General features: G+C 45.5%; 1 protein-coding gene across 12 annotated transcripts in view; it reads left to right on the top strand.

Annotated features, from left to right (window-relative positions):
* Window positions 1–15053: 15053 nt before the first annotated feature.
* PLCB4 (phospholipase C beta 4) overlaps window positions 15054–18220 on the top strand; it is a 219254-nt gene continuing 216087 nt past the window's right edge. For 3 of the 12 annotated variants that reach the window (XM_083606847.1, XM_083606842.1, XM_083606848.1), the window contains exon 1: window positions 15279–15592. The gene's annotated coding sequence lies outside the window, so the exon portion shown is untranslated. Of the gene's footprint in view, window positions 15104–15276; window positions 16017–16113; window positions 16486–18220 lie in introns of those variants that run through there. The other 9 variants (XM_083606839.1, XM_083606836.1, XM_083606845.1 and 6 more) reach the window with 7 other exon arrangements.

Genomic DNA, 18220 nt, shown 5'->3' on the forward strand with positions numbered 1-18220 from the left:
ATGAAGCCATATGAACAAGTTAAAGATCATGTCTATGATTGGTTGCATTATCTTCAGGTAAACGAAATGTTTAAAAAGGACCTTAAAGAGAGGGGATATATAGAGAAAGAATCGAAATTTCAAACAGAGATAATTGACAATGATGTTAAGACAATGTCAAAAATGTACAAAATACTTTTGGAATGGCAAACGAAAGACGAGGAGATAAAGTCGGTTATGATACATTGGGCCAGAGATTTTGGTTATAATATACAGTTGGCTGATTGGGAAAAAGTATGGAATGAAAATATGAAATTTACTGCATGTATGGCGTTAAAGTAGAATATTATGAAAATGGTGTACAGATGGTATATTACACCCGTAAAGTTAACAAAAATGTTCAAAACATGTAACAAGTGTGGGAAATGTAAAGAAAAAGAAGGATCATTTTTTCATATGTGGTGGGAATGTAAGAGGGTAAAGGGTTTCTGGGAAATGATATATAATGAGTTGAAAAAGATGTTTAAATACACATTTGTAAAAAAACCAGAAGCCTTTTTGTTAGGAATAACAGGAAGAGAGATAAATAGAAGTGATCACAAACTTTTTAAGTATGCAGTAACAGCGGCAAGAATATTAATGGCCCAAAAATGGAAACAAGAGGAACTACCGACCTTGAATGAGTGGAGAATGAAACTTATGGATTATGCAGAATTGGATAAAATGACTGGAAAAATCAGATATCAGAAAGATCACAAATTCATCGAGGACTGGGGAAAGTTCACGGATTATCTGAAAACTATCTGTGATGAACAGACAACGCTAGTGGGTTTTAAGGAGGCTTTGTGATAGTATAAGGTATATTGTAAAAAAGAAATAGAGATGGAAAGATAATATTAAATTGGCAATATCATATAGAAAATGCGTGAAGATAAGAAAAATGGATGATTGAGGGATGTGCTGGTGGAAGTTCAAAAACAGGAAATTTGTAAACATGGTTGTACGGATTTATTTGTAAAGGAAAAGCTTAATAAAAATTTATAAAACCAGCACTGGGCGACTCAGAAACCAATTTGCCTTGAGGGGAAGACAGGCAGAAGATAGAACCACCTAAAGACCTGGCTCCAGTGTCCCATCTGAAGTGGAATCTACTTCCTCATTGTCCCCCCAGGGCTTCTCAAGAACCATCTTGCACTAAACAGGGAAGTCTAGCTTCCTAAATGCCTGTTCCCACTTGTAGCTGTCTTTGCTGTTTTATTAGTTTTCCTTTATGCTTACTACTTGTTTAAAAAAATTAAACCGCTTTTTGTGATTTCACTGAAAAGTGGTATATAAACACCTTTTAAAAAGAATTAAATTACTAGTTGAACATTGTGGGGCTTGCATCCAAGCGAACATACACAGGATTGTGCTGCAAATGTTCTCCTTTTAAACCAGACAGGAGACAAACCCATTACCGCCAACATAAATAATGGAGCTCATATTTTCCTAATGCAGTTTATGTATGTTAAATCCTACCCTTTTCACCCGGGGATTCTTGGCACCCTTTCTACCATACACACTCCTGCAAAACTCTCTAGCATGAGTTTCATTCCACCACTAGATTCACAGAAGGTATGTACATAAAGCAACATGTGACTCAACAGGGAGACCTCTTTCTGCCACCCTCTTAGCATCAGAAGTGAAATTTACCAGAGTTCACTCAGCTACTGTTTGGCAGAGCTGTAGAAGTATGGGATGAGTAGACTTCAGAGGAAACTATGCATTATGCAGTCTCCCGGTTCTTTCATCTGTGGATTTTTAAACAAAAGCCAAAGCAGTCTGGGAGCTGACAAAAAGATGGGTGCAGGGAGAAAGATGGCTTAACCCTTTCCTCCCTGATCCTTGTTCAGCTCAAAATTACCCTCCCTGTGATTATTCATTCCTGAGCTGAATGACTTTAGGATCTGTAACTGAATGGACAGGAAGTTGAGTTGGCTTCTATATCGGCCTGGTTTGATTCTTCACACATGCATCTGAGGAAGCGGGTAAAGGTAAAGGGACTCCTGACCATTAGGTCCAGTCATGGCCAACTCTGGGGTTGCGGCGCTCATCTCGCTTTACTGGCCAAGGGAGCCGGCGTACAACTTCCGGGTTATGTGGCCAGCATGACTAAGTCGCTTCTGGTGAACCAGAGCAGTGCATGGAAACGCTGTTTACCTTCCCACCGGAGCGGTACCTATTAATCTACTTGCACTTTGACGTGCTTTCGAACTGCTAGGTGGGCAGGAGCAGGGACTGAGCAACGGGAGCTCACCCGGTCGCGGGGATTCAAACCGCCGACCTTCTGATCGGCAAGTCCTAGGCTCTTGTGGTTTAACCCACAGCGTCACCCGCATCTCTGAGGAAGTGGGTACTGGTGTACAAAGGCTTATGCCTTTTTAAAATAGATGTGGTTATTCTTTAAAGTGCTATACATGCTATACATTCTTTGTTGGTTTCTGATCCAGCTACCACTCTCCTATTAATTGTATGCAATCTAGACAAAAAGAAACAACGTCAAACTTCTTAAAAGAGTGGGTTTGACAGGTTGGTGTCAGCTAATGTGCGGATACAGGTGTGCAAAATGGGTGACAAACTCTGATTTGGACACCAGGGGTAGTTTGTTGTTGTTGTTTTTGCTTTAACTACGTGGGACAATCCTGCCACCAGTTGAATCCTAGTCTTTAGCCCTCTCTCTCTCTCCATGGCTTAAACAGCCTTGCCAAGCTATCTTTTGTTTAAGCTGTCAGTTGAAGTAACTGTTCTCTGCTGCTACCCAGTGCTGATCTTTTGATGACTGCTTCCCCGGGCAGTGAAGAAGAGAAGGCAGGTCATGGGGTTACTAGGGGCAGTTGAGAGTGTAGAAGTACAAAGGCAACGCTCAGCTGTAACTCTGGCTTTGCCGCACATGGCCGTTTAACCTTCTGCAAAAGCCGATTTGCCTTTTCTCTTTTTTGCCAAGCCTCTCCTGTAGCTCTTCTGTAAAAGGGAAGAGAAGAAGATGAAAAGGATGGTGCATTCAAGGCACAGGGCCATTTGGGGATGGCACACTTTGAGTGGGATTATTGTATGAAAGAGCAGTTTTGATTCCAGCTTTGAGTAGAGTGGGGATCCTGGACAAAGGATTCAGAAGACATCTGAAGGCAGCCCTGTTTAGGGAAGTTTTTAATGTCTGATGTTTTATTGTATTTTTAATATTTTGTTGGAAGTTGCCCAGAGATGATGATGATCTTCTAGGTGGGGGGCTCCCTTGTGCTTGTACTCAGACCCTTCTTGGGTCTTGTGCTCGGATACTGCTCACCTGTTTCCCACAGGCATCTGGATGGCCACTGTAAGATCAGGATGATGGACTAAGATGGACCTTTGGCCTGATCCAGTTCTTATTATGTTCTTATGTGCCTTCCTTTGCTAGTGGACCCTGGTGGGCTTACAAGGTGGCAGTGGAACTGCTCCAAAGAGCACTGCATGTACCCACCTTTTTGATTTCCTATAATGCCCCAAACACATGGGCCAAATTAGGCCCATCAAACCTCCTAATCTGGCCCGCCAAGCCGTTACGGCCAAGCCATGTCCACCCGCCTTACACCTGAAGTCATATATGATGTTGGATGTGGAGCAGGTAAATGTGCAATTAGGCCCAAAGAGGGTTTGCAGGTACCACTGGCCTGGTGACTGGCAGTGTCTGCAAAACCTCCTACACAGCACGGAGATCAGATGATATCATTGGCATTTGCAAAGCTCCATGCCTTTCCTGGAGGAATTTGAATTCAAACCAGGTGGGTGTTCCTCAGCTGCCTGTCATCATTGGACCATCAGGTGATTGGCAAATGGGTGGTCCAATTCCGCCACCTTTGCAGGTGCCGTGTGGGAAATGGAAAGGGCGGTTAGTTCCAGCTGCCTGGTACAAGTCAGTGCCAGACCAGGTTAAAAATACAGTGGTACCTCGGGTTACATACGCTTCAGGTTACAGACGCTTCAGGTTACAGACTCCGCTAACCCAGAAATAGTGCTTCAGGTTAAGAACTTTGCTTCAGGATAAGAACAGAAATCGGGCTCCGGTGGCGCGGCGGCAGCAGGAGGCCCCATTAGCTAAAGTGGTGCTTCAGGTTAAGAACAGTTTCAGGTTAAGTACGGACCTCCGGAACGAATTAAGTACTTAACCCGAGGTACCACTGTAAAGAAAAGACAGGCCATGTCATGCCTCAGCAGTAGATTTCAGAGAAAGAGGTTCCCTTATTGGATTATTTAGACAGGCACACTGGAAGTTTAACACTAAACTTAAAAAAACAAAACCCTCTAGTGGGAAAGCACACTGCTTCACACATTAAACGCTCGCTTCCACCTGAGACTCAGGAAACACCATGACAGGAAGTGAGGTCCCCATCAGGGGTAGCAGCGGAACTGACGATTCACCGTGCTAGAGAAGAAACTAATTATTTTTTTAAAAAACTTAGTTTCTTCTCCCATTAGATTCACAAAATGTTTAGGGGTATGCGTACCCCTGCATTCCCCCCCCCCAGAAAAAAAAACACACTGGTGGTAACAGCTGGTCTACAACCAACAACTTATTTCTTTTTTAAAAGTAGAGAAGCTGTTTCAGTTGTTGGCAGAATCTAGCTGTGAGTACAGTGGTACCTCGGGTTAAGTACTTAATTCGTTCCGGAGTTCAGTTCTTAACCTGAAACTGTTCTTAACCTGAAGCACCACTTTAGCTAATGGGGCCTCCTGCTGCCGCCGCACCACCGGAGCACGATTTCTGTTCTCATCCTGAAGCAAAGTTCTTAACCTGGGGAACTATTTCTGGGTTAGCGGAGTCTGTAACCTGAAGCGTCTGTAACCCAAGCTACCACTGTAGTTTCTACATGTAGAAAAATTAATAAGGGCCATCAGCTCAACTGTTTGGATAATATGTGGAAAAAGATAAATCAGCAGTGGTGATCATAAATGGGAGAGTGCTGTTGTTCATGTGTCTTGCTTATGTGCACCCCATAGGCATCTGCAGGCATACCCTCCAACATTTCTCCAATGAAAATAGGGGTGTCCTATACAACAACAACAACAATTTATTTATACCCCTCCCATTTGACAGGGTTGCCCCAGCCACTCTGAGCAGCTTCCCGCACATATAAAAACATAATAAAACAGACATTAAAAAAAACCACCTTCCCTATTCAGGGCTGCCTTCAGATGTCTTCTAAAGGTTGGCTCGGGGATCACAAACCTCCATACCCTCCAACGTTTCTTTGATGAAAATAGGGGTGTCCTAAGGAAAAGTGGGACATTCCAAGATCAAATCACAAACTGGGACAGCTTCTGTAAATCTGGAACTGTTCCTGGAAAATAGGGACACTTGGAGGGTCTGTCTGCATGGCCACAGTAGGGTTCTTAATGTTCACAAGCAGACTTTATATAAGCATGATAATAGTAATAATAATAATAATAATAATAATAATAATAATTTATTTGTACCCCGCCCATCTGGCTGGGTTTCCCCAGCCACTCTGGGCAGCTTCCAACAAAGATTAAAAATGCATTAAAATGTCACACATTAACAACTTCCCTGAACAGTGGTGGTTAAGGCAGAATTATTCCCAAGTAGATGACGAAACACAGGAGATGATTTTAACCTATGCACCAAGCAGATGGTAGATGGAATGAGGCAGCTATTTATGCAGCATATTTACATTAATCACAGAAAAGTGGCAAAACTGGATCAGGGTGCTTTACTCCCCAGGAAACTCTGGCCAGGAACTGCAACCTGCTTCTGCTGAGCTAAAGCGTGTTGTTACATAAAACACACTGAAAGGCCAACCTGGTTTTGATAAATATTTGTTGACCTATTTACTCTGCCTTGCCTATCTGTATGCTATATTCATCTCTAGAATGTATGCGCTGTGGCCTGCCAGCACGTGAATTCGCTCTTGCTAAATGCAAATTATTATTAGTAGATTGGTTATGGGGAACGGGTGGCTTCCCGGATGTCATTTTTCCTGGCCATTGGCAATGCTGGAGGGCCGCAGGTTCCTCGCCCTCATTCACTCATCCATTTTATTTGTGTGGTGCTTTTCCCAAAAAGAAACCGTGCTCCAAGAAACAGGGATGCATTTTACAGGCACTACAAAAGCAATTTCAAAATAATGTAGCAGAGCAAAACTAGAACAGCATACCCCCCCAACCCCACACATTACAATACTATAAATGTAGCAAGATTACTTAAGCAGCATACAGCAACCAGTAGCAAAGATAACAAGGAAGCGTCATAGTTTCATCTTCGTCCTAGAAGCACCCCTCCCGTGATGTTGCTCACATCCTTCTCCTGCAGCAGCTTTTTTCAACGTTTCCAAGGGCAAAGGATGGGGTAATATGCGCTGTTGCTGCATATTATTGTCATTTCACGCTCTTCAGTTAGTGAAAGGGGTGCCTAATGGGAGCCTGATTGTAACACCAGTATTATTACTGTTTCCAGGTCCAGTTCCAAGCCTTGGCTTTGACCTTTCCGGCAAACGTTTGCTTTTAGCTTGACTTTTGGAGTAATGTAAGATTCTGCCCTTTGCCTGCTGGAATTTGGTGATTATTAGCTGCCTGGAAGGATCCCGTTTAACATAGAATTTGAAAAATCTAGATCAAGAAACAAATGCAAACTATCTCTAAAATAGGAGTGGGGAACCTTTTAATGTCTACGGGTCACATTTCTCATGCCAGAGGTGGGTGGGACAGAGACAAAAAGTGGCTGTGGCAGACAGAGCAATGGATGTGATTCTTGTGGGAATGTTCAGGGTGGCAGGAGAGGATATATTGTTTATTAATATCCCTCCTAACTTGCGCCAGCAAGTTTCTGTACTTAGCAGAGTGCATTCCCCTTCTTACACAACAGAAAGCTGGTTGCAAACTCATGTGAGTTTCTTAAGAACAGGCATCCCCAAACTCAGCCCTCCAGATGTTTTGGGATTACAATTCTCATCATCCCTGACCACTGGTCCTGTTAGCTAGGGATGATGGGAGTTGTAGTCCCAAAACATCTGGAGAGCTGAGTTTGGGGATGCCTGCTTAGGACAATAAACAATTCAATCTGGCCTGTCCAGACTGAAATGTGTTCTAATGTTTTCCTGGTAAGACCCTTGAATCCCTCCTAAAAGAATAAAGACACCACAGTCTTATTCATAAGTAACAAAAATAAAGATTACTCATGCTCATGGGCTGGGTGTTCATGAGTATGCGGATGATACTCAGCTCTACCTCTCTTTCAAATCAGAACCAGTGAAGGCGGTGAAGGTCCTGTGTGAGTGTCTGAAGGCGGTTGGAGGATGGATGGCAGCTAACAGATTGAGGTTGAATCCTGACAAGACAAAAGAACTGTTTTCGGGGGACAGGAGGCGGGCAGGTGTGGAGGATTCCCCGGTCCTGAATGGGGTAACTGTGCCCCTGAAGGACCAGGTGCGCATCCTGGGAGTCATTTTGGACTCACAGCTGTCCATGTAGGCACAGGTCAAATTTGTGTCAAGGGCAGCTGTTTACCAGCTCCATCTGGTACGCAGGCTGAGACGCTATCTGCTAGCAGACTGCCTCGCCAGAGTGGTGCATGCTCTGGTTATCTCCTGCTTGGACTACTGCAATGTGCTCTACGTGGGGCTACCTTTGAAGGTGACCCGGAAACTACACCTAATCTAGAACGCGGCAGCTAGACTGGTGACTGGGAGTGGCTGCCGAGACCACATAACACTGGTCTTGAAAGACCTACTTTGGCTCCCAGTACGTCTCCGAGCACAATTCAAAGTGTTGGTGCTGACCTTTAAAGCCCTAAATGGCCTCGGTCCGGTATATCTGAAGGAGCGTCTCCACCCCCATCGTTCTACCCAGACACTGAGGTCCAGCATTGAGGGCTTTCTGGTGGTTCCCTCACTGTAAGAAGCCAAGTTGCAGGGAACCAGGCAGAGGGCCTTCTCGGTAGTGGCGCCCTCCCTGTGGAACACCCTCCCACCAGATGTCAAAGAGAACAACAACTACCAGACTTTTAGAAGACATCTGAAGACAGCCCTGTTTAGGGAAGCTTTTAATGTTTGATGTATTACAGTATTTTAATATTCTTTTGGAAGCCACCCAGAGTGGCTGGGGAAGCCCAGCCAGATTGGTGGGGTATAAATAAATAAATATATTATTATTATTATTATTATTATTATTATTATTATTATTATTATTATTGTTGTTATTATTATTATTATATCAGGGAGAGCACAGTGTGATCCCTGAAGGCAGGCTTTGGGCTTATTGTTTCAAATATATACAAACAGCTTTACCCCATAAGGGAGATTTACCCAGTGACTGCAGTTAGCAGTCCAGGTGTTCACAGGACAGAAGGAAGATGGAAAAGAGAGACAGTGGCAGCATGTCTTGGCCTTTTACCAGGTCTGGAAAGGTCACGCCCACCCACTAGTCACATGCAAGGAAGGATGCTCCAGGCCAGAAGAAACAGGAAGTCTTGATGGCTGGACCAAACATTCCCTTGCTCGTCCACTCTAGCAAAACAAGGAATGTTGTATTTGACTGCTCACAGTGAATTACATCCCACAATTCTTACCTTTGTTCACACCACATCATACCTTTAAAAGCACATGGCTTCTGCCAAAGAATCCTGCGAATTGTGGTTTACCCTTCACGGAGCTACAATTTCCAGCAGAGCGCCAGGGCGCCAAGTTCTGGAGGGCGCCAGGGGAAAGGCGGAGACTGGATGCGGCGCTTCCGCCTCTTCCCCGCCGGCAGCACCATCCTCCCTAAAAAAACTCTGGGAAACCGGGGTGGGGGGTGGGCACCAGAGGGAGCTTTGCACCACGGCGCCAGATATGCTTAAGACGGCCCTGATTTCCAGTACCCTTAACAAAAGTAAGGGCCCAAAGTTTCTCTGGGGGAAGACATGAACTTTAAGTGTTTAGTGCAGATGTGACCTTTGTCGAGCTAGGCTGCATTCCAGCATGCTAAAGCCAGAGGTTCCTTGTCTCTCTCACACATGAACACACGTCTCCATCGTGACAAGCAATGGGGCATTTTCACAGTTCAGCAGCACATCCCAGCCAGGCAAAAACACTTGAGAATTGCACAAGGGCAAGGCTGGTGAGGTGTGGTGCCTGGGGAACATCTTAGTGGCTGGATAGAGAGGTCCAGAGGGTGGCATTTGACTCCCACTCTAAAATGTGAGTATTCCTCTTGACATAGGATTACTTTAAAATAAATGGCTTGTGTTTAGTGGCAGTTTGCTTATTTCGGCCTCAAAGCTAAATCATAAAGTTGTAAAGTGTACTGCCATTGGGCTTACTTAGGAACTGAATGTGCTCACTTAGCACATTTAGATGGTCTCTCACACCCTGTGGCCTTCAGCTCAGGCTGATGATCTGCAGCTTCAGGTGACAGTGGCTGGGGCCTATTTATTTTGCACAGCTCTGCCCGCTCTGACTTGGGGACTGTCAGGTGCTTTTCACACATCAAACGGCATGAAAATGACGTTCCGTAATTGGAAATGAGTGAACTGAGGTGAACCCAACAGCGATATAGCCTTATAGTGCAATCCTATGCATGAAGACGTTCTGTAGCTCGATGGCGAAGCCTCTGTAATCCATGTAGACGCTCCCAGATTCAATTCCTGGCATTTCTGTGTAGGGCTAACTTCCTGGAACCCTGGAAAGCTGCTGGTAGCCAGTGTCAGCAGTATTGAGCTAGATGGACCAATTGCTTGCCTTGGTATAAGGCAGTCTCAGCTGCATGAACAATGGTCAGGGATGATGGGCATTGTAGTCCAGCAATATCTAGAGGGTCACATGGCATTCAGGATTACAGTCTAAGCCAGGTTAACTCAACCTTGGGCCCTCCAGATGTTTTTGGCCTACAACTCCCATGATCCCTAGCTAGCAGGACCAGTGGTCAGGGATGATGGGAATTGTAGTCTCAAAACATCGGGAGGGCCAAGGTTGAGGAAGCCTGGCCTAAGCCAATAAGTGGGTGTTGCTGCCAAATAAGCATACACAGGAGCAGGCTATATACTGAGTTACTGCTGCAATAGCTTGTGTACAGTAAAGCATACAGCATGAGTAGGCAAACTAAGACCTGGGGGCCAGATGCGGCCCAATCGCCTTCTTAATCCAGTCCACGGACAGTCCGGTAATCAGCATGTTTTTACATGAGTAGAATGTGTCCTTTTATTTAAAATGCATCTCTGGGTTATTTGTGGGGCATAGTAATTCGTTCACCCCCCCAAAAAAAATACTTTGGCCCACCACATGGTCTGTGGGACGGTGGACCAGCCCATAGCTGAAAAAGGTTGCTGACCCCTGGCATACAGGAACCTGTGCCTAACAATATAATAATAAATACATTATTTAATATAATATAAATCTAATAGATTATGGGTGCTGTAATGCTTTGTGAATATTGTGACTTTTCTTGTGGTTGTGCTGTTTAGCCTATTTTTTAAAGTTGCTTTGTCAATAGTGGTTTATAGAAGGTGGTTGATTGGTTAATTATTTTATATGATTTATGTTGTGGTTGTGGTGTGACTATTTATGATATGGAAGCAGTTTTGTGACTCATGGGAGCGAAAAGAGGCACAGCAACAACAAGGTACTCTAATAAGAATTTTTAAAACACACACACACAAAAGTTGTCAAGTGCATCTTAGTGAAATAATTGGTGGCTCATGTTCCAACAGGAGAGATTTGCACAGCAGCATCCTCAGTTAGGAAATACCCGAGCCTGGGAATATTAAGTGCTTATAAGTTTTTTATTTCGACTGGATGTCAGATGCTCGCCTTGAGACCCTGTGTTGTTAGGGGAAGGAACTGCATGTCTGTTGTTGTTTAGTCGTTTAGTCGTGTCCGACTCTTCGTGACCCCATGGACCAGAGCACACCAGGCACTCCTGTCTTCCACTGCCTCCTGCTGTTTGGTCAGACTCATGTTTGTAGCTTCAAGAACACTGTCCAACCATCTCGTCCTCTGTCGTCCCCTTCTCCTTGTGCCCTCAGTCTTTCCCAATATCAGGGTCTTTTCCAGGGAGTCTTCTCTTCTCATGAGGTGGCCAAAGTATTGGAGCCTCAACTTCACAATCTGTCCTTCCAGTGTGCACTCAGGGCTGATTTCCTTCAGAATGGAGAGGTTTGATCTTCTTGCAGTCCATGGGACTCTCAAGAGTTTCCTCCAGCACCATAATTCAAACTGCATGTCTAGCTACCCAGTAAAAAGCCCCCACTCTGTGCACATACAGCTATATGGATATACCTGAAGGTGAAGTTCTTCCATTTGGGGGTGGGGCTGAGTATATGCTTGTGCATGTGTTCTGTACATAAGGGGTGAGGAAACTGAGATTTTGTTGTATTGCACCTCCTATCAGCATCAGCCAGCATGGCCATTGGTCAAGGAAGATGGGAGTCAGAGTTGAGCAACATCTGGTGAACCCGAGATATAGATGTTCATTCTTAAGTCAAAACACATTACAGTGGTACCTTGGGTTACATATGCTTCAGGTTACAGACACTTCAGGTTACAGACTCCGCTAACCCAGAAACAGTACCTCGGGTTAAGAACTTTGCTTCAGGATGAGAACAGAAATCGTGCTCCAGTGGCGCGGCAGCAGCAGCAGCAGCAGCAGCAGGCCCCATTAGCTAAAGTGGTGCTTCAGGTTAAGAACAGTTTCTTTTTTTCCCCCAATTTTTTTTATTGATTTTCCAAATTTATAACAAACATAAACAAACATAAATCCTAACTGTAATAATTCCACTTTTGTTAACATTATTAAATGACTTCCTCAAATCCCCTGGCTGAGTTTCAATGTATATCATTGTAACAGTTTTCCAAAACTAATTTCTCATAAAATTTACTTAGTTGGGTAACATCTTTCTTTCTTTTCATATTAACTTTAAACATATTATTCTATGGCATCATATTTAAATCCTAAGCCAATCTGGTACTTGCAAGTATTTCTATTTAAGTTATCTTAGCATATTTAGCTAAATAGTCTTTGAATTTCATCCATTCCTCCTGGTACTCCTCCTCGTTCTGGCCGCGGACTCTTCCGGTCAGGTCGGCTAGCTCCCAAAAGTCCATCATCTTCATCTGCCATTCCTCCACTGTTGTGTTTTCCAGTTCTTGGCCAACAAAATCCTAGCAGCAGTTGTGGCATACAAAAACAATCTAACATCTTTCTTGGGCAATTACAGACCTATTATTCCAAGAAGAAAGGCTTCTGGTAGGTTAAGAACAGTTTCATTTAAGAACGAACCTCCGGAACAAATTAAGTACTTAACCCGAGGTTCCACTGTATGTTGGGATTTCTGCCCCTCACTTCTGATTGATTGCTTGGGGTGGAGCCTAGCAATGTTTGCCAACAGCACACCTGCAGCCTGTATTCCTACATGCAGCTATAATTCTCCCTGCAACCACATTGCATCACTTTTCTGGGTATCTAACTACAGAAACTCATTTACTCACTCCTCCTTTCAAGTTCTGTCACATAAATGAATATGAATATAATTTATTTACAGCCCACCGGCCACAAATCAAATAGATAAACAGCATGAGACCTAGGAATAGCTGCAGAACTCTCTCCACACACACACACACATATTTCTTTGCACCTGTTTGGAACCATGAGGCTGTGCAGGCAAATACGAAATATTGCCGGTTACCAACATTGGCATTTGTTCTGAAATTCATTATGACTGCACTTCTACGCCTTGCATGTAAAGTGTGGAATCCATAGCTGTCTGCTTAAGGACAGGAACTGTAGCCCAAAAAATTACTGGGGGACCGTTGCAAATCTTGCATAAAGAGATGAATATGGCACCCTCTGTAATAAAGAAATATCTAATTCTGGAATCTTTCCAATATAATGTATTTGCCTTTCCTTTGTCCCCATGTGCTCATCTGAAGGCTCTCCTATAAATCTTCACCAAAGAGCCTAAGGGTTCTCTTGTCATCTGAGGTATGGGGGGGGGGGGTTACTAGGGAAAGGGGCTTCCTAGTGGTGGCACTCCAATTGCTCTCACCAATGAAGGCTCATCTGACACCTACTTTGAAGCCATTTTGGTGCCAGGCTTTTTCATTGAATTTGTGGTACTTGCACAGACTTTGCAGATTTCATGGTACGCTTTTGTTTTATGGCGTTTTGAAATGTTGTCAAGTTGCTGTGAGAATCTGAAGAGCAGGCGATCAATCTTTACAATAAAACAAGTATGTGTGCAATATGATTGCCCCTTTTGCTTTTGATCGAATGCTTCCAGTTTTGCTCTCCAATTTTCAAGATCATTTGCATTCCAATCCTTGTGTTTTCAATTCAAGCTACAAGCTTCAAACCCATTACTGTGTTTCAAGTTATGAATCAAAACAAGGAAGCAGCATGGGGCCTAGGAATAGCTGTGGGGGCCTCCAAACCCCCCCCCCCCCCAATTTCTCACCGCCTGTTGTAATTCCCACCATGTGTATGCAAGTTTTCAAACTATATATAAGCTACTCAGACCTATAATGAGTTTCTCTAGGCTACCTTAGAAATGTGGAAATGCTGATCTCTCTCAGACTAACAACACATTGCTTGTAGAACCATATAGCTCACAGCTGTAAACATGTACTGAACTATAGTACAGGTTTCCTAACATTTAGCAAGTGTAGTGTAGCATGCAAGCCTCCCATCTGAATTATCCATTAAGCAAAAAGTGCTGTTCTCATTTTCCCCACACCAGGAAATATTTGGGCAGGAAGTAGGTTGACATCACAATTAAAATACAATTTGAATTAAAACAAGCTGGAAGCTTTGCATTTATTTTTATTTTTTTTGTAACAATGAGTTGGGTTTAGCACTGGCTGCTTGCATTTATGTTTTTGTGCTCTACTTTCCCCACAATAGTACTGGTGTAAATATCTTCTTATGAGGACCAGACATAACGCAAGAACATAAAAGAGGCTTCCTGGATCAGGCCAAGGACCCATCTAGTTCAGCATCCTATTCTCCAAGTAGCTAATCAGCTGCCTATGGGAAACCTGTAAGCAGTAAGATTATACAGGATTTGGATAGAAGCAAAGGCAAAAGAAAAAGGGACACGGGTGGCGCTGTGGGTTAAACCACAGAGCCTAGGACTTGCCGATCAGAAGGTCAGTGGTTCAAATCCCCGTGACGGGGTGAGCTACCATTGCTCGGTCCCTGCTCCTGCCAACCTAGCAGTTTGAAAGCATGTCAAAGTACAAGTAGATAAATAGGTACCACTCCGGTGGGAAGGTAAACGGTGTTTCCATGCGCTGCTCTGGTTTTGCCAGACGTGGCTTGGTCATGCTGGCCACATGACCTGGAAGCTGTACGCCGGCTCCCTCGGCCAATAAAGCAAGATGAGCGCCGCAACCCCAGAGTCGGCCACGACTGGACCTAATGGTCAGGGGTCCCTTTACCTTTTTAAAGGCAAAAGAGGTTTGATAGATAAGATGTACAAATGACCTGCAAAAAAACCCCAACGACCCTCTACCTACAAAGGGAGTATAGCTTTTAATTTTTGGTGTGTTCAGAATACTTTTGTGCAGACAGCAGCAGGAACTGCAGTGTATTAAATGAGCAAGCCTACACTCATCAATGATCAAACAATAAAATACGTCATCCAAACAAATAAAAGGCAGCGTAATTTTGTTGACCAATCATAAACTTTAAGAACACACCCTCCCTTAAAATAACTTTGAGAGTTTCTCTTTGCCTTGTGTGTTTGAGTAGGCTTGTTTCTGACCGCTCCCCCAATCCCTAAACCCAACTCTCTTGAGGATTGTTCCGATTTGGTGGCCAATCGATGCTACTGTGCTTCTGTTGGCAGGTATCGCTGCCGCTGGCCGCCTCCACCCATGCGCAGGCAGCGACAGTAATGCGCCTCCTGTCTTATTGAGCGCACAACATCTCGGCATGCAAACGCAGCGTGGAAGAGAAAGAGGCACCGAGCAGGGCCTCGCCTTTGTGCACTTGTCATGCACAGCTTGCAAGTGCCCTGGGTGGGAGGAGGGAGGCAGGAGTTTGGCTGGCGCTTCTCTCGCTCACTCGTCCTGCCCCTGGCGGCGGGGAGACGCCAGCAGCCGGAGAGCCCTGGCCATGCAGAGTGCGTAATAATGCATTTTATAAAGCGGGTGGGCCCCCGTCCTTGGCGCGCGCATAACCCTTTTCTGCCCCCCCCCCCAGCCTCGATCAGCAATGCATAGGATTACATAGACGCCCCCCCCCCCCCGTGCCTCTTTCCTAGTCTGTGCACGCGCCTGCTGAGCACCCTCCTCTCCCACCCCGGCTGGGCCGCGTTTGCTGGAGGAGCGCGCGCTCCCTTTGCGCGCCGGCGGAGTTGGCGTCCTTTTCTCACGCTTGCTCGGGGGAAACCACCCGGGAGCAGCAAGTCCAGCGGCGGCGTCCGCCAATAACAAAGCACCTCGCCAAAGTCTGGCCCGGAGGGAGGAGGGAGAGAGGGAGGGAGTGGGAGACATCGGGGAAAGCCGCCCTCCCTCTCCTTCCCGGAGCATCTTGTGCAAACAGAAAGGCTGGTTGGCTGCTGCTGCTGCTACTCGCCTTTCCTCTCCGGAATCCTCCGGCGGCTGCTGATGTAAGACCCTGGCGGGAGCAATGGCAAAACCAGGCGGGGAGGAGGAGGTGGTGGACGGGGGGAATGCGGTGCTGCTGCTGCTGCAGGCACAGGGCTGCCTTCCGTGCTGAGGTCGCCCGCCGCGCGTCAGCGGATCTCCGGCGCTGGCGAGTCTAAGGGGCCGGCCGGCAGGTACGAGGGGCGCGGAGTTGCCATCGCCTGGCGCCCGGGAGGCGCATAGGAGGCGCGCTTGCCTGCTATGCAGAGGGGGCTGCAGCCTGACCGACCCCTCCCTCGGGGGTCGGGAGAGACTCTCCATTGGCCTCGTCTCACTTTTGAGACAGACACACGGTTCCCTTCCTGCATCTACCTCCTCTCTCCAGCTGGCTCCGCGCCCCTTTACTCGGAAGTAAGCCCCGCGCTGCCCCGCGGGATTTGCTTCCCGGTAAGCGTGCGGAGAGGAGAGCCGTCGGCTAGTTCCTCGCGTTAGGTGGGCGGTGGGTGGGCGCTCTTTCTGTTGTTGTGGGTAGTCCTTGCGTGGCTCTGCTTTTTCTCCAGCCCTTCTGGGGCGAAAGCGCTTTCTTGGCTCCCGGTCTGTTTCACCTTGGCGCTTTGTTCCCGGCGAAATGCAACATCCCCACCCCCTGCCCTCCAGCGGCACTGCTGGCAGGTCTCTCCACAGAGCTCCGCTTGCATCCGAGCCGTTTTTATTAATACTGTAGAGATTATTATTATTATTCGGTACGTGCCGAGCAGGTCACCTCTTCCTCCCACCGCCGTATGTGCATCCGGGATTAAATGTCAGTGCCCTTTGCAGTTCTTATAAATGTTTCCCTAGCTTCAGGTCTAACTTTTAGCATTTCTGAAGCGTTCGTCCTCCAGTTTCAGAAAGGGTGGTCTCTGTTTTGCAGAAGGTAAGCGACACTTTTCTAGGATGTGCATGGGGGGGGCGGGATATGCTTTCCTATCTGAACTATTTCCTGGTGTTGTTTAAATTAAATATTAAATAGCATATTATTAATTATAATAATAATAATAAGAGGAAGCAGGTGCTGAGTGTTTGTGTGCCTGGAACCCACCAAGTTATTAGTGCTATGGCTGAATTTTGTGTGATGAGACACTAGCTGGTTAATCCAGTTTGGGCTTTGTCAGTTGCAGCTGGGCAATCTTAAATGCATTGCTCTTATTAAACTACCTGGCTGCATCATTCTGTTGCTATTTCTCTTAGAGTCCCCTCCCCGCCCCCCTTGCTGGTCTGATGAGGTAATATGGAGAATAATATTTGGAAGCTGCTAAGAGAAGCGTGAAGACTTGTATACTGATGTGTTTGGGCTGTAGCTGTAACACAGGTGATAAACCACCAGTTGTAATTCCTGCCCAAGGTGAAGAATGCCTAGGGAAACATTAAAATAGACATAACTGTTGTTCCCAGTTAATGTGGGGGTAAAGGTTCGTGGAATACTGAGTGGGACCAGTTTTGCCCATCTAGTTAGTCTACAGTGACAGGCAGTGCCTTTCCGGGGGTTTCAGCCAGGGAATCTTTCCCAACATTACTTATAAATGTTGGGTATTGAACCTAGAACCTTCTATTCTGGTGAGCTATGTCCCTTCCCCTAAATGTGATATGGGAATACGATATAATTTATGAAAAATGGCCGGTGTATATTTTAAAAAAGGCCTGCCTGCATGTGCTTATTGTTATTATTTAGTGAGAGGTTGCTGATGCACAACAGAATATTAGTGATTTCTGCTACCTTGCCTGTTGACTTTTGTCAGAGATCTCACCCACACCCAGTGCTTCTGGAAGCCCTACTCTTTTGCAGAAACAAGGGAGACAGGGAATGGTCCACATTCCCTTTCTGCTGATGATGTTCTGTTCTGGAGCCCGATGTGGTGATCCCAAACATGGGTGCATGCGCTCATGAGTTGTGGTGGGTTTGTTTGTGTATGGCAATAATGCCTGTGTTGGGGGGGGACCATGCCATTTGTGCAGTGTGTCACAGGGGTTTGTTGTGCACACGGGTCAGAAATCTGGTGCGTGAATTATGAAAATTGGAGTCGTTTCCGTGGGGAAAATCTGTGGGGGGAAATCAATGTGTCAAGCAGGAAACAAGTACCTTCTGAAAGCTGCTGGACTTGTTGCTATGCAAGCATGTTTAGATTACGGGGGGAGCGGTTATAAATGGACTGTATGAGAGGATGCTATAAACAACAGCAGACCCCCCAAAGTTTCAAGTTAAGTGGCTAAAACGCTGCACTTTTAAGGAAGCCAATAAAACATTGCTGTCCGGAACATGTAGTGTTCCGTGAACATTCTTTGACAACACAGTTGTGCAGCTTTGCCAGTTGTGGCTTGTCCTTTGTGCCAAAGAAGGCAAGCTGTCCAGCTCTGTAAGAGCAACAGATAGCATTGCCATGCAACTTATGTAAGTAAATATTCAATGTTGGTTAGTGTAGCCAGTGTCGGTCTAGTCTACTGTAAATTATCACGCACAGTTTATTATCTCTATAAACTGCCTCTGGATCTATTCTATGAAGGTATTTGGTTTTTGTTTGTTTGCTTGCTTTCAGAAAACACAGTCGATGCTTTGGCACTTAATGATACAAATCTTCCACACTACAGTAAGACTTAAGTTGCATGTAAAATGA

This window comes from Podarcis filfolensis (assembly GCF_964270895.1).
Source record: "Podarcis filfolensis genome assembly, chromosome: 3".
Classification (NCBI taxonomy): Eukaryota; Metazoa; Chordata; class Lepidosauria; order Squamata; family Lacertidae; genus Podarcis; species Podarcis filfolensis.